This window comes from Orcinus orca, chromosome 2, assembly GCF_937001465.1.
Source record: "Orcinus orca chromosome 2, mOrcOrc1.1, whole genome shotgun sequence".
NCBI classification, from domain to species: Eukaryota; Metazoa; Chordata; class Mammalia; order Artiodactyla; family Delphinidae; genus Orcinus; species Orcinus orca.
The window spans coordinates 189,690,531-189,707,673 of record NC_064560.1 but is presented as its reverse complement, the minus strand read 5'-3'; the positions used below and the strand labels follow the sequence as shown (position 1 = coordinate 189,707,673).

The window sequence follows — 17,143 nt, the reverse complement described above, 5'->3', positions numbered from 1 at the left end:
TCCCTTTCCCCTCCCTAGTTGGCTAACTCCAGTTTCTGGTTTCTGGCTCCTGTGGGTTGGAGTGTGGGGGGAGGGAAGGCAGGGAAAGGGGGCAGAAGATTTGCTACTTGACTGGTTCTACAGTAAAAAGGCTCCACGCCCCCTGAGTCTGATTGTATTACACACCTTTCTTGCATGGGCATTTCTTTGGGTCTTTCAGTGGCTCCTGCTGGGGCACTGCAGTTGCAAACACCTTGACGTGGGCAATGCATTCTGTTCTTTTCCTGTGGCCCACTCACTCTGCTCGGTCACTATGGCATCCCAGCCTTTTCAAATAGTCTTCTGAGCAGGATTTTAAAGTCTCCGGCTGGTCTGTCTCCTGTGAGGTTAGGGGGTACTAAAAGCAATTAAAATTGTATTAATTATGTTTATATATTGATCAACAAATTGGTTTTACGACATTGGTGAACCTATAAAATAGTTTCATTCAAAAACTCTATTTTAAAATAATATTCGTTCTCAAAATAAAAATAACATATATCTGTATCCATATATGTCTGAACAAACTCTTTAAAGTATTTATACTAATTGTGTGAACATTGAAAAAACTTAGAAGAATAATTACTTTGGGTGCACAATCAAGTACTTTTACTCTCTTTTGTAGCTATATCTGATTCTAATACCGTGTCATAAATACTCTTCTGAAGAATATGGTTCATTTTGTTTTTTTAATTTGGTCTCGTTATTTTTAGATTTTTATAAAATAGCCTGAAATTGTCTTCAAAATTGCATTTAATTGTTAATACATTTGAAATTGTTGAGATCTTCAAAAGACTCCTCTACAGACCATGATATTTTTTTATTTTTTAATTTATTTTGTTGAAGTACAGTTATTTACAATGTTGTGTTAATTTCTACTGTACAGCAAAGTAATTCGGTTAAATACACACACAGACACACACACACATTCTTTTTCATATTCTTTTCTATCATGGTTTATCACAGGCTATTAAATATAATTCCCTGTGCTACACAGTAGGACCCTGTTGTTTATCCATCCTATATATAACATTTTGCATCTGCTAGTCCCAAACTCCCAATCCATTCTTCCCCCAGCCCCCTCCCCCATAGCAACCACAAGCAGACCATGATATTTTTAATTGAGAAAATATTCTTTCCTGGTGCTGAGGTGCTTGGTGAGCTCAAAGGAAATTTTGCTAGATGAAGGAGATTCTCATTTCTAATTTATTTCAAATCAAAATGTATAATATTTCAGCCAAGATATTTTCACACATTGTCTTTTTGCCTCCTTTCAGATTACTTTTCTTTAGTAAGTATCTTTATAAGATAAAAAGGCACCGAATAATAGATCTATATTTATGACTGTTTTTTTTTTTGAGGTTCAAGGGTGTATTAGTGACATTTTTAACACAAATTCTAAACGGGAAAAAAAAATTTTCCCCAAAGGAAACAAACACTCACACTTAATTTAGATCCAACTAGAAAGGAACTTAAAATGATACACTAAATATGTCCTTCTCTGACATATTAAGTCCCTAGTACAGCATGGAATATTCATCAGGAGAACAATTTTGGAGCAGTATGACTCTTTTCAGTGTTTTGTCAAACCTAGATTGTAGGCCTTTCTTAATTTTATTCCATCTGGTACAGAATATAAATTTATACACTTAAAAAAATAAGCTCCATCCAAAGATTCTCCCCTCAAGTTAAGATTTCCCAAAGCACATCCTAGAATTTTTTCAGTCCCCTTTTTTTCATTTTCATGCCTTCCTGTTTGCAAGCTTTGTCTTCAATCATTGCAATTTGCTAAAAAGCTTCAAAAGCTGAAGTTCTATTTTAGTGCTCCATTCATTGAGTACTTTGATGAAATATTTCCAACTGATTTTTGACAAAAATGTTGAGACTCCCTTTAAAAAAAGAAAAAGCTTGGTAAAACTCTTGGGCTGATCTACAACGTGGTTCTGCCAAAGCTCAAGCATTTCTAACATCTGATTAATGACTCGTCAGCCAAAAAAACTGTTTTAATGCTGTTGAGCATTATCACAGTTACTCTGAGTATGCATAGAAATATTCGCAATGTTTAACAACTGCAGCTTTTATTTCAGCTGGTGGACATCACAGCTACTTTGAATGAATTACATGTGCATCACAGCCAATTCCAAGGTCATTGCTCATTTAGTACAAACATCATTTTTACCATAAAGCTGTGATTCACCGAATATATTTGTATTGAGACCACAGAAACAATTTTATCTTCAATGCTGGATATTTTAACTAAGGGTACAATGTGTTTACGTTCATTTTGGATGTTTTACCCTTGGCAGAATGAACTTTTTAAAACTTTATTTTGATTCCGTGAATTGGTTGAAAAAAATCAAATCCGCATTGGAGTTAACGGATATACTTAAAACATTGGATGACATTGATATCAAACTGGCATCATTTAACTGTTTGCAAGGTTGTTCTTTTGCCAGTGGAGCCCACACGATAACAGTTATCACTTCTCTTTGTATATGTACAAGGAAACTTGGGAAAAAATGAACAAGATTCATTTTTATTGTGGTAAAATATACATTACATAAAATTTACCATTTTAACCATTTTTAAGGGTATAATTCAATGGCATTAAATACATTCACATTGCTGTGCAACCATCCCCAGAACTTTTTTTATCATCCCAAACTGAAACTCTGTCCTTGTTCAACAAAGTCATGGTCCACAGAGGGATGTGCAAATGGACTTCTCTGGAGCTGCACATGTTAAGTCACCCACTTAGGGCATCACTTCCTAAAAATTATCACTACTTTTGCAGTGGATGTTGATGCTTCTTCAGCAGATTCCCGTCTTCAGGTTTCCATGTGGTCGGTGACCATGGTCCCCATGGTGTCTGGATAAACATCAACATTTTGTGCTAGGTACATGCTCATCATCAATTTTCTTGGGAAACAGAATAATTGTGCTTAAGTTTTCATTAAGTATGCACACAAATGTTCTTGAGCTCCATTACGACTGGAAGGGTTTCCTGAAAATGTAAAAAGCATTACCAAGCAATGCAGTGCATAAGCAGAGTTACACCATGTGATAAGTGACAACACCACTGTACCAAGGGTACTCGGACTTCTCTCGGTGCTGCGGGAGAGGACTGCTCAGCTTCCATCCCACATACTTGCCATACACCTAATCTGCTGTTTCCTATATTTCCCACTGACACCATCAACTGGCAGCCTGGTGGCTTTGAGCATTTTGCAGCCCGTAGCACAGGCTCTTGGTACAGGCCATTGGCACAACTGGTTGGCACGCCAAATGGCCACCAGATCCGCAGCATCAAATCCTTTCTCCTACCATCAGACGAGGCTGGCAGCAGCTGGCTTTCCCTAATCCCCCATGTCACAGTACTCTTTGTGAGCACCCTGCATGCTGTCCTTGAAAGAAAGGTGTTGGTTGAGTTGTGCAACTGGAAAAGACAGCTGTTGCTAGGAAACTTCTGGATTGAACCACAGGTGAACCACAGGTGAACTACTAGATGAGGCCATGGTGGCAGCTGCGAGTGCCAAGTGGAGGCCCACCAAACCCACGCAGGCTGTCTGAATGGAACTATTAATACAATATACTTTGTTTACAAATGACATGCTCAACAGGATGAGACCCCAAGACAGCAGATCTAAACTGGAACTGTCCCTGGCAAACCAGGGCAGGTGGTGGTTTATCGATGGCCCCCAACAGGTCCATGGCAAACCCGCATGTCCTTGCCCAGACAAGATCTGGTCCCCACACAGCAGCAAACCCCTCCTTTGCTCCTCCACCAAGGTAGCTCACAAGCTCATCCTTCCCGCCTTAAATATTTCCCAGGCAGGGACTTCCCGGTGACGCAGTGGTTAAGAATCCACCTGCCAATGCAGGCAACACGGGTTCGGTCCCTGGTCCAGGAAGATCCCACATGCCACAGAGCAACTAAGCCCGTGCGCCACAACTACTAAGCCTGTGCTCTAGAGCCCACGAGCCACAACTACTGAGCCCATGTGCCACAACTACTGAGCCCACATGCCACAACTACTGAAGCCCATGCACCTAGAGCCTGTGCTCCACAACAAGAGAAGCCACCGCAATGAGAAGCCCGTGCACTGCAACCAACAATAGCCCCTGCTCACCGCAACTAGAGAAAGCCCACTCACAGCAACAAAGACCCAACGCAGCCAAAAATAAATAAATTTATAAAAAATTTAAAGAAAAAGATTTCCCAGGCAGGACTCAAACACCAATCCATTATGGCCCCGACTGCTTGACCACAAAGAATAAGCAACAGGGAATGCACTGCTTTGAGATACAGCACAACTTACTGTTGAGTGCCTTCCCCAAGACAGCTGAGAAGACAGTTCTGGAGTTAGACCACCTGGGTGCACAGCCCGGTCCTACGACTTGGCAGCTCTGTGAACCTGGATTAATTGCTTAATTGCTCTGGGTCCTCGTCTGTAAAATGATCATGAGTGCTTGCCTTATGGTATATCAGGTTGCCAGATTCAAGGCAACACCCAACTAAACCTGAATTTCAGGTAACAAATAAATGTTTAAGAAAAGTATGTCCCAAATGTAATAGGGCAGCCTGGATTTTTTCATTGCTGAAATCTGACAACCTTATGGGTGTAGCCATTGGGAAAGTGCCTGGCCTATAATAAGTTACATAGAGTTGACTGTTGTTTTTGCTGTTGTTAAAAGCTTCGGGGCCAAAGGGAACAGAAAAGCTTACAGCATAGGGAAAGGGACCGCGGGTGTGTGGGGACACAGCTGTTCCGTCTGTTTCTCAGGTGTTGGTGACTTCTATCTTCTTGTCTCTCAGAGGCCTCGTGGACCCGCCCAGTCTGCTTCTCTCGGACTCATCTTTCTGTCGCCTTCATGCTAATGTCCGTCCTCACACGGCCTTCCGATTCGAGTCTACAAGACAGGTAGACCCAGCCCTGTCTTAGTTTGGGTTGTTCCAGGAGCAGACCCTGACAAAAGGAATCTAGGGAAGTAGTTTATTTTGGGGGGTACCCCACAAACACTGGGAGGCTGAGGAGTGAGACAAAGAAGGAAATCAGTAAAAAGGGTTTCACCAAGCAAATTACCACCACGTGCAACTCAACCTCAATCCTGCTGCAAAACTCTGGAAAAACAAGAGTTATGCCAACTGAGGGCTGAGGAAGCTGGGTATTTATCCGCTGGCTCTGCTCATCAGGCCGAGGGCTGCTTCTCGGAGCATCAACTCTCCGGCACTTCTGGCTCACCTGGTGCTACACGTGCTCCCACTGCCAGACAAAGTCCTCAGGTGGAGAGCACAGGCGTGCCCCGCAGCTGCCTTCGGTGTGTAGAGATGAGGGTGGAGGGGATGTGTGTAGGGCCCTGGCAGCACCTCCTGCAAGCACCCACCTCAGCAGAGGAATATATGACTCAGTGCAAATTCTCGAGGGAGAGCACTGATTGGTCACTGTCCGGCCAATAGGCTGGTTGGCATTGGGTCACGTAGGTCTTCCTGCCTCTTCCTAGTTTCTGGTGGTGACTGCTGATCCTTGGTGTTCCTTGGGGTCCCAGCAGCATCACTCCGGTCTCTGCCTCTGTGGTCACATGCCCTTCTCCCTGTGTGTCTGTCTTCACGTCATCTCTCTCTTCTTATAAGGACACCAGTCATACTGGACAAAGGATCCACCCTACTCCACCTCAACTTAATTACACCTGCAAGGACCGTATTTCCGAATAAGGTCACATTCTGAGGTCCTAGGGGTGAGGACTTTGACATATATTTTGAGGGGACACAATTCAGCCCATTAACAGCAAGCAAAGGGCAACGCGCACTCAAATGTGGGCTCACTTGATAAGCCCCCCACCCTGGGATGACTCAGGACCACACCCACAAGCCTGGTGTCTCCGTGGCAGTCCTACAGGGTTCCAGGCCCACCTCACCAGGCTGAGAGTAGAATCTCAGAGGGAACCACTGATCTGGAGCACTTCTCTCAGAGGCCAGGAGGATAAAGCAGCCTGGCAGACCCCAGCTGCCTGAGTCTGGAGGTGCTGGGTGCTTGTGCCCTCCCCTCCCCTCCTATCCTGCTTCCCTCTGATGTACAAACCATCATTACCGATTTCCTGCATCTCCCTCTCCACTGACCCTTAGGGCTCATGCTCTTCCTTCAGCTCCTGGTCACTAATGTCAGCACTAAGGATCATACCTGATGTTTATTTATGACATTCATCCATTCATTCATGACTGAAGTCAGATCACATCACTCCTGTGTCCAACAGCCCCAAGGGCTCCTGTATTACTCAGAGGAAAAGCCGAAGTCCTTAGGTGGCCCCAGGGCCCTGCGCAATCTGCTCTGTGCTGGGCATCATTGGTTGGTCCCTGTATTTCCACTCTCCACCCTTTACCCTGCTCCCAGCCCCCAGAGGCTGACCTGCAGAGGGTTCTCTGGCTTCCGGTGGGGTTCAGACAATAGGGGACCCTGGGCAGGTGACCGAGGGAGAGAGGAGAGGAGACCTGGTGTGCTTATTCCCTCAGCTTCCCCCCTGCAGGGCTCTGCATGGCTGCTAGTGTCACTCAGCAAGCAAGCAGCCACCTCCTCTCTCCCTGGGTTCTAGTAACTTCTCTTTTCCTGCCCTTTCAGTTTCAGGGCGGGTAATGGCATCCGGGGATACTGAATCCTGGTGCCCCGGAATCTTGTCTACTCTGCAAGTTGTCCTTTAATTAAACTCTCTTCCAATCATCCAGTGTGAGCAGACCAACTGTTTCCTGCCGCGACCTTGACCGGCACTCCCCTTCTTATCTCTCTGTCCTTCTCCCCTCACTCTGTCCACATAGCCACACTGCCTACCTCACTGTGCCTCTCCAAGTTCACTCTCACTTTTGCACAGGATTTTTTATTTTTATTTTGCTTTTTTAAAAATTAATACTTTATTTTTTTAGAGCAGTTTTAGGTTCACAGCAATATTGAGAGGAAGGTACAGGCATTTCCCATGTATCTCCTCCCCCCAACAGGAATAACCTTCCCACTATCAACACTCTCCCCAGAGCGGCATATGCGTTACAGCTGACGAACCTACACAGATACTTCCTCATCACCCAAAGTCCACAGTTCACATTGGGGTTCACTCTCGGTATTGCACATTCTGTGGGTTTGGACAAATGTATAAGGACATCTGTCCTTCATTACCGTATCATACAGAGTAGTTTCACTGCCCTAAAAACTCTCTGTGCTCCGCCTAGTCACCCTTCCCTCCCCCATCTCTGGCAACCATTGATCTTTTTACTATGTCCGTAGTTTTGTCTTTTCCAGACTGTCATACAGCAGGAATCATACAGTATATATAGCCTTTGCAGATTGGCTTCTTTCACTTGGTAATATGCATGTAAGGATACTCCAGGTTTCTTCATGGCTTGATAGCTCATTTCCTTTTAGCACTAAGTAATATTCCATTGTCTGGATGCACCCCGATTTATTCACCCATCACCTACTGAAGGACATACTGGTTGCTTCTAAGTTTCGGCAGTCATATATAAAGCTGCATAAACCTCCCTGTGCACGTTTCTGTGTGGACATAAATTTTCAGTGCATGGGCTTTTTTCTCTTCGACCTGGAGCTCTCTTTCCCAGATACCTACATGACCAGTTCTCTTGTCTTTTTTCAAGTCTTTGCTCAGCGATGACATGGTAAGGAAGGCCCGCCCTGACCATCCTACTTACAATTCCAACACCCACCCACCCCCAGCACTCTCAAGCCCCTTAGCCTTCTCTATTTTTTTCAGGCACATAACTCCTTCTAGGATGCTCTATGATGTCTGTATTTGGTATGTTTATTGTCTGTTTCCCCTGCCTCTAAAATGAAAGTTCCACAAGGAATGTCCGGCTGTTTCTTTTTGTTCATGGATATATCCCAGTACCTAGAACAGCTCCTGGCCTGTGTTAGTCATTCATTCATTCATTCATTCACAAATACTTACTGTGTGTCTACAATGTCATCAGGCACTGTCTAGGCACACAAACACACTCTCTATCCACATTCTTTGCCTTTATTTTCTCTCCCTTACCTGGTCTCTGGCTCACGGCTGCCCAAACCCTCTGGCCTCTGTACATCCTGCATGGCCATCCCAGAGCACCAGGCTTCCAGCCCTGGCAGGAGCTCTTCTCTTTGCCGTGGCTGGAATGACAGTGAGGGCAGGAGAACCCCTTCTGTGGCATGATCACAGGGGAGCCTCTCCTGACTGCTTCCCACTGCTGTTTGAGGCTGAGCTCTTTGAAGCCAGAGTTTCTGGGTTGGCTCATTTTTAAACAGTGATACGGTATACACATTCAGCACTTCTGCATGGGGCCCTTGGCAACCGCTCGGGCCGGCTTCTTTCCAGCTCTCTGATAAATCAACTTCTGAGTCAACCTCTTTCCGTTCAGCACGAACTTAACCGAATCGCACCTTGGAAACGCGCTTCACCAGAACATGTCTGTAGAGGTGTGAGAGAGTCTCTGCATTATCTCTCAGGCATAATGATTATGGAGTTGACCAGAGATTCCCTTGCAACTTTCCCTCAGGGCTCTGGAAATGTAGCTAGACATAAGCCAAAAAGAAAAAAGAAAATCTCTGCACGCAAAACAACCTGATTTTAGCAGGTGTGTATCATCTGTCATTTTGTAAAAGCAGAGGGGCTGCTGATGGAAGTGGGGGGTTGTGTTCGTTAAAGCCCTGAAGGCAGCAGATGCTCCCAAAGGGGACTGAGATAATGGATTTTGGGACTTGTCTCATCTCAAGCTTTATTGAAGTGAGCTGGAAACTCAGTGGGTCAGTACAGCACAGGTATTAAAAATATGGTGGGTGGTGGGCGTTTCTGGTGACTTCCACGGTGGGACAAGATACCCAAGATATGGTATCCTCACTCTTCTCTGGCTGCAAGACACAGAGGGAAGAAGAATGGCACAGAGTATTCTGGGAGGCTCCACTGGGTCTACTGATGAAAGATATTGCTTCAATTAGCACATGGAGTTTTTGTGTTCTCCTTGGTCCAGGTACGAAGACAAAAGGAAAGGAAGGATGTGGCTGGAGAGAACTGAGGGAACATCTTCACGCACCCCTCCTCTAAAGCCAGAGTGATGTGGTGTGCTGCCTACTGCCCTGAGTACAGACAGCCTGAGGCACCCCCTACGTTGATGATATAGCCCCCCCGTAGGACCTCAGAGAGCACGAGACAGAGCCCAGGAAAATTGCTAGCATGCCTGGGAGCTGGGAGTGCAGCCCCCAATGTTGGGTGCAATGCAACTGTTCTGATCGCTTGTGACAGAAATCTCTCCAACAGCCCCCTGCACCTCTCAACCCCAAAGACCCCAAAAATCCTGCAGAAGGACCCTTGAGAAGCTACGGTCAGCTGCTGACTTCAGGTTTAGACCAATGGTATCTGAGATTTCCTCAGCCAATCAGAACACAGCCCATGAGACGGACCGCCCCCCTACCCCACCCTATCCCTCCCATCCCGGCCTTACACCATCCCGCCAAGCAGTGGCTCCTGCACTCTCGTGCGCGGTGTTCTTGCGCTCTTCCGCGCCCGGGTCCCCCTGGGGCCTGCTGGGGGAGGGTGCGGATGGGTGTGCCCGGGGTGCGGCCCCACGGTGCTCCCTGACTGCCAGTGGCGGGGAGTGCGGAGCGTTCTCGCGGAGCAAAGCCCCGCCGGGATCCACCAGCAGGGGGCAGGGGGCTGCCCCGCACCTAAGCACACGGCAGGCCTCAGAGTAGCACCGCTGATGCCCTTCCGCTGTGCCTGTCCCTCCGGTTCTCAGCCACGCCGGGCCAGGCCAAGGAGTACCTGAGAGACTCCAACCCTGTGTCCTTTTCCTCTCGGCAGCCCGTGCAGAACTCCTCCAGCCCCAAAGCTTCGCATTAGTCATTCCTGGTTCTGCCCGCTGGTTCACTGCGCTAGCTGAGAGGTAGCTGAATCACAGCCACAGACGCGCGGATTTGTCAGCTTCCGTTTGTCTCTTGGTCTCTTAAGCCAGTGTTTCTGACGTTGGGTTAGAAGTGCTTGCAAGGTGTGGGGAACAGAGAGGCAAGGCAGGTGGCCCAGAGCCCTCGGGCCGTTTATGGCCTTGGGCTGTGTCCTGCGCACCCGGCACCCCCGCTGTGTCCTACTCATGATCCTCCTGGCTAAGGCCCTGTGATACGTGTCCTGCGTTCCCATCCTTTCTGCCTCTTGTACTTGGCACTCCCTTTCCGGCTTTGACCTTGGCTTCCCCTTGACGGTTTTCTGGCTTACACCCAACATACAGATACTCCTCCCAGCTCAACCTGGTCGTGACACCCTCTTATTCCAGAAGTGTCTTCCACCTCCACCCTTCACCTGCCGTGGGTGGCGCTCTGGCTGGGCACCAAGAGTAGGAACACAAAATGTTCTGGGCTTGAGCAGAAGGGGAAGACTGGGGCAGGTGTTACATAAATCTTAGCTCCACCTCCTGGGATTGAAGGGCATGAGGGGAAAAAAAAAAAGGTGGATGCTTTGCTTATCTGGACGCAAATCTAGAATGCAAACGTCTCAGGAGAGCTGTTCATGGTCCAGTTCAATTAGATGAATGGACTGGGAGGGGATGGGGCTGATTCTAGACCTGCCCGTGGTGGCTGGGCTGGTGAGGCACAGAGGCTGGGGCTAGGCCAGGGGAACGAATCAGTAGTGGGTGCTAGAGAAAAAGCTCTCCTGTACTCAGCAAAGACGATGGTACTTGCTGGGAACGGTGATTAGCAATAATAGTACTCCAGGTGAAGAGAGGGCATAGGGATCGATGTGGTGTTAATGGGGAATCCAGGCGCAGGGAATAGCTAACAACCCAACAGGCGGGCAGGCGGTGTAGTGGGCAAGTTACAAGGAACAAAAGTCTGGTGATCATACCTAAGGGTTGAGATTGAGTTATCATATGGTGAGTTTCATTGAGTCGGGCACGGAATGCTTCAAGTTCTCCTGCTCAAAGTTCAGCAAACTTAAGTGCCTTTCTTTTTTTTAACATCTTTATTGGAGTATAATTGCTTTGCAATGGTGTGTTAGTTTCTGCTGTATAACAAAGTGAATCAGCTATACGTATACATCTATCCCCATATCCCCTCCCTCTTGTGTTAAATGCCTTTTGAAACAGGCTACTAACATAAATGTAAGAGGACACGGAGAGATAGGATCACGCCAACAGCAGAGGGCACATCTGTGGTTATCATTAATGCTGTTCCCCATTAGTGCTGACTCTGCTTTCCACGCACTTGGTAGGATTTCACGTCCCCATCTTCTCGGAAGTCAGCAGAGTGTTGAGTTGCTCAGGCCAATGAAACTCACAGGGCATGTGTCCTTCTAGGAGGAAGCTTTAAGAACCGGTGAGCTGTTCACTCCACTCCCCTCCCTTCACTGCTGCAGTGGTCCCACCAGCACATGTCAAGATGGAGTCTCCAGCAGCCTGAGTCCCTGAGTGGACACATGAGCAGAACCCACTGGGGACACACCCTTGGACACGTAGCATGGCCCAGAAATAAACTCTAGCTGTGTTAAACCACTCAGATTTGGGGGTTGTTACTGCAGCATAACCTAACCTAGCCTACCCATTGGACCCTCTTATTCTGTGCATGAGTCACTGTGACAATGATCAAAGAGTTCTCCCTCATCAGCAACTTACAAGAGTTTCTGAGTCCTTTGCCAGCCTTATGTGGTTAAAAGAAGAATCACCAAAAGGCAACTCCCCGTGCCTGAGTTTTCCCATTTCACTGAGGAATCATATAGTCATCACCAGTCTCATCAAGACAGTATTCGGTGGTGGCCACCTAGTTACCTGTGGTCCTAGGAATGGAAAGCAGCCTGGTCCAGGCAGAAGCATGGATGGGAAAGAACTTGGGCTGCATGACTGATGCCTAGGGATAGACACAGCCCAATACACAGCTCTTAAAGGGGGAAATGACGCTCTGCTTGATTCCGACTGGTGTCACTCTCTCAGGAGAGAGGTCATCCTGAATGGATCTGTCAGGCCAGGAGGCAGCACTGAGGTTTAGAGGGTCCAAGCAGCAGAACCCTGCAGGTGTTCCCTGCACCTTCCTTCTCGTTCCTCTCCGCTCTGCAGGTGTTTCCTTTTCCCAAGATGCCCTCCCAGGCTTGGTCGATTTTGAATCCGGGAGTCCCTACCTTTCTCTCAGCTGTGTTATTCCCTGCAGGTAGTGTTTTTAGGTGCGTGAGTGTTTCAAGGCTGAGATTCAGGAAGTGCTGTGGGTTAGTAAGAAGTGGGTAGAAAGATCCAGAGATCGGTGGAAGGGGGAAGAAGACGGTGCTGAGCAGCCTGGGAGGGTCAACAGAGGATGAGAGCAGAGGTAAGTGAGAGCCTGGGTTGCCTGGAGCCAGACTTTCTCAGAGAACAGGGCAAGTAGACAGAGGGGAGGAAAGGGCTTTTATCTCAGAACCTCAACTTGACCTCTCCTCTTCTTCCTTAACCACCCTGACCTTCCACTCCTCCCTCCTGTTCTATCAGGACACGGAGGCTGCTCCAAGCTCCAGCTTCCCCGTCTTGTGCGCCCATGAAGGGGGTGTCCCTCCTGCCTCTGTTCTCTGAGGACCTGGCCGCTTCTAAGCCAAAAAAGACATTCCCGGCTGAAGCCACACATGGTGCCGAAGGGCCCAGGTGGGATCTCAGTGTGGGTAGGGCTGAGAGAAGCAGCTGAAGCCAAGGGGAAGCCCCGAGCTCACCACTCTCACGGTGGAGAGAGCGTGGTCGTGGGGCCACATTTATTAACCCATTCCAGACTGACTGGATCCTGGGAGCAGCATTCAGGCACCACCTCAAGACCTGCCATGTCACGATGAGGACCTTGGTCCTGGTTGATAAGGGCTCGAAACCCAACTTTCATATTTACTAGCTAGAGTGGACATTTGTCATTCCTTTTGGCCTCTAGCATCTGGACTCCCTTATTTTATGGTGAATCCTCCACCTGAAAAGTTGAAAATGCCAGATATTCCCAATACTCACCTCCCTTGCTGCTAAGGTACAGGCACGTGACCTGGGCCCCGTGTATTCCATCAGTTCAGCCTATGGAGTAAGTCTTGTTCTGCTTGAAAACCTGTTTCTGTTTTCCTGACGGGACAGTCACTGAGGCTAAGTCCAGAGTCCAGTATGACTCTGAGCCTTTTTCACGGCATATACTCTCAAAACCAGCTTCTCTGGCCCTCTCAGTGGCCCCCGTTTTTTGCAGATTTATTGGGGTATGTTTTTCACAGCTTTATTGAGATATAATTGACATCTATCATTGTGTAAGTTTCAAGTGTACAGTGTGATGATTTGATACATGTATATATTACAAAATGTTCACCACAATAAAGTTAGTTAATCCTTCACCTCATATAATGACCATTTTGTTGTTGCTGTTATTATGGTGAGAACATTAAAGTTTCACTCTCAGCAGCTTTGAAGTACACAGTACAGTATTGTTAACATAATCATCACGCTGTACTTTAGATCCCCAGAACTAATTCATCTTATGAATAAGGGAAGGGAAGTTTGTACCCTTTGATCAACATCTTCTTGTTTTCTCCACCCCTCAGCCCCTGGTAACCACCATTCTACTGTCTGTTTGTATGGGGTGATGTTTTCAAATTCCACATATAAATGAGGTCATACAGTATTTGTCTTTCTCTGACTTGTTTCAGTTAACAGAATGCTGTCAGGTTCCATCCATGTTGTCGCAAATGGCAGAATGATTCCCATTCTTTGAGGTCAATTCTCAGAATTGTGCCAGCTGATGTCATGGCTACAGTCTGGTCATCGTGCAGTTAACTTCTCCACCTGGTGGGGGCTTCAGTATCTACACAACAGCTGATGGGATACGGCTCAGGATATTATCTATAGTCCTTGAGGAGGAGCCAAAGGTCCTTGACTATGCTTAATGACTAAGCAATTATCATTTGGTCTTGTTTGGCTGTTTTCCTTTGCTTCTGCATTTTCTCATCTCTCTGATTAAACTTACTGTTTGGCTAAAGTTTTTCCACAGACCAAAGGCAGGCAGAGGACATGGTGGGCGAGGACCATAGGGTCCTGCTCCGTTTCAGTACCAGGTGGCATTTCCACCAGTTTCCACCAGCAATGTGTAAGAGTTCCAGTTGTTCCACATCCTCGCCAGCATCGTGAAATTGTCAGGTTTTTAAAATTCGAGCCATTTCAATAGGTGTATAGTGGTATCTGGTTATGGTTTGAATTTCCATTGGCCTAATTATAAGTACTGTTGAGCATCTTTTCGTGTGATTATTTGTCATTCACATATATTCTTTGGTGAAGTGTTCTGTTCAAATATTTTGCTAATTTTTTAATTGGGTTATTTTCTTATTATCATGTTTTGAGAGTTTTAAAAATATAGTCTGGTTACTAGTCTTTTATCAGATTTGTGTTCTGCGAATATTTTCTCCCAGTCTGTGGCTTGTCTTTTTATTTTCATAAGTGTCTATCAAAGAGCAGAAGTTTTGGACTTGGATGAAGTTCATTTTATTATTTTTTTCTTTTATGATTCGCACTTTTGTGTCCTACGAAATATTTCCCTAACCCAAAGTATCAAAGACTTTCTTCTGTTTTCTTCTAGAAGTTTTTTATTAGCTTTTACATTTAGATCTATAACCCATTTCAAATTGCTATTTGTGTATGGTATGGATTGAGGGTTTGGGGGGGGTTGTTTTGGTTTTGTATATAGATGTCCAATAGCCCCATTTGTTGAAAAGACTATCCTTTCTCCAATGAATTGCTATGGTACCTATATCAAAAATCAATTGACATATGTATGGGCCGATATCCGGGTTCTGTTTTCTGTTCTCTTGATCTATCTATCATCCTTTCACCAATAGCACACTGTATCGATTACTATAGTACGTCTTAAATCAGGTACTACGATTTCAAGAACAATATTGTGCTTTATCAAAATCGTTTTGGCCAATTTAAGTCCTTTGCTTTTCCATATAAATATTAGAATCAGGCTGTCATTTTCTCAAAGAGGCCTGCTGGGACTTTGATTGGGATTGCACTGAATCTGGAGATCTATTTAGGGAGAACCGGCGTCTTGACAGTATTGAGTCTTTCAGTCCAGGAACACAGTATATCTCATTTATCTAAGTTTTCTTTGATTTCTCTCTTCAATATATTTTATAGTTTTCAGCTTAGAAATCTTACACATTACTTATCCCTAAGTATTTCATAGTTTTGGTGCTACTGTAAATGGTACCTTTTTAAAAAATTAATTTTCTCTTCCATCTGTGCATTGCTAGCCCACAAAGATTCAATTAAATAAATAACTTGTTGTACAATATATTGACCCTGTAAGCCTTCTTTCTTGCTAAACTCACTTGCTAGATCTAATAGTGTCTTTGAAAATTCTTTGGTCTTTTCTATGTGGACCATACTGCCTACAGTTTTAGTTCTTCCTTATCCTTATGTCTTTTATTTCTTTTCTTGGCCTTGTGCTGACTAGGATGTTGACTAGGAGTGATGAAAGCAGACATCCTTGACTTTTCCCCAGACTTTGGGAGAAAGTGTCCAGTCACTCATCATTAAATATAATGTTAGCAGCAGGGTTTTTTTGATGCCCTTTGTTAAGGTGCTAAAGGTCCAATTTATTCCTAATTCACTGAGAGTTTTTATCATGAATAGGAGCCCAATGATCTTTTTTTTTTTTTTTTTTTTTTGCGGTACGCGGGCCTCTCACTGTTGTGGCCTCTCCCGTTGCGGAGCACAGGCTCCGGACGCGCAGACTCAGCGGCCATGGTTCACGGGCCCAGCTGCTCCGCGGCATGTGAGATCTTCCCAGACCAGGGCACAAACCCGCGTACCCTGCATCGGCAGGTGGACTCTCAACCACTGCGCCACCAGGGAAGCCCCCACAATGATCTTTTAAGAAATTTCTTATCTACTTAAATCAGCTATTGTTGGTTTCTGTGGCAAAGAAGAGCCCTGACTGATATACCAGCCTTGCAACATTGGGCAAGTTCCTTAAACTCACCTGACCCAGGATCTGAATAAAATCCTGATGATGAAAACTTAAATCCTTTTAATTTTACCACCTAAAGAAAATAGCCATGATAATCTTCAAGGCTGTGTTGCAGAAAAACCTTGAGGTTAATTTATTATCTTTCTCCCACTCCACCCTCAGTAACCTTGCTTATTATATGTAATGATATAACATATACTCATTGTAAGGCACCTGAACAACTCATTAAAATATAGAGTCAAGGTCACGTGGATGTCTCCGTTCTGAGCTAACCACCATTAACAATCTGGTAATTATCTTTCAAGCCCCTCTTTAGGCTTCTAGATACATATGTGATGTTAGTAAATGAGACCAGAACATACATGCTATTTTATCGTGGGCATGGGCGTGCTGCCACTTCCCCTCTCATCCCACATCAGAACCACACCCCTCTCCCCATCTCTCAGGGTTCTTGGGTTGACTGGTCTCTGCTGGGCGGTTCTCACACAGGGCCTCTCATCTAGTTGCAATCATACATTCCTCTGCTGGAGCTGTGGTCATCTGAATGCCCATCTGGGCTGGATGTCCAAACTGGCTCACTACTGTGACCTGTGGTTGATGCTACCTGTCAGCTGGGAGCTCAGCTGGGGCTGTTGACTGAGGGCACCTACACGCAGTGCCTCTCGAAGCAAGAAGAACAGGCTGTGAAAAGGAGCATTCCAGGAGCAGGAGTTCCAAAACCCCAGGTAGAACCCGTAAAGCTTCTTATGGCTGAGCTACAGAAGTCCCAGGGCATCGCTCTGCAATATTCCATTGGTCGAGCAAGTCATTAAGTGCAGCCCAGATTCAAAGTGGGGAGGAGTAGACCCTTCCGCCCCATTTCAATGGGAAGATTAGCAAAGAATTTATGGCCATCTTTAATTTACCACATTTATTAAACAATAAAATATATATTGAGCACCTACTACATGCCAGGTGCTGCTGTACGTGCTGGGGATGCAGAGGCAACAAGACAAAGTTCCTGCTCTTCTGGAACTTACTTTCTAGTGTGGGGACGCAGACAACAGACAAGCCAGGAAATAAGTAAAGCTAAACAAAAATATTTAAATTAATTAATAGATGAGGTGATATCCCTGTTTCTCTAAAGTCCTGGGAGCTTTTTAAAAGTTTATTTATTTATTTAT

The 17,143-nt window shown here is 45.8% G+C and overlaps 1 long non-coding RNA gene across 1 annotated transcript; it reads right to left on the bottom strand.

The window, feature by feature from the left end:
• Positions 1-2,538: 2,538 nt before the first annotated feature.
• LOC125963639 (uncharacterized) lies at positions 2,539-9,435 on the bottom strand. The gene is made up of 2 exons (XR_007475865.1): positions 8,053-9,435; positions 2,539-3,022 (listed from the first exon to the last, which is right to left on the bottom strand). It is a non-coding gene; the product is annotated as an uncharacterized LOC125963639 (long non-coding RNA).
• Positions 9,436-17,143: the final 7,708 nt, after the last annotated feature.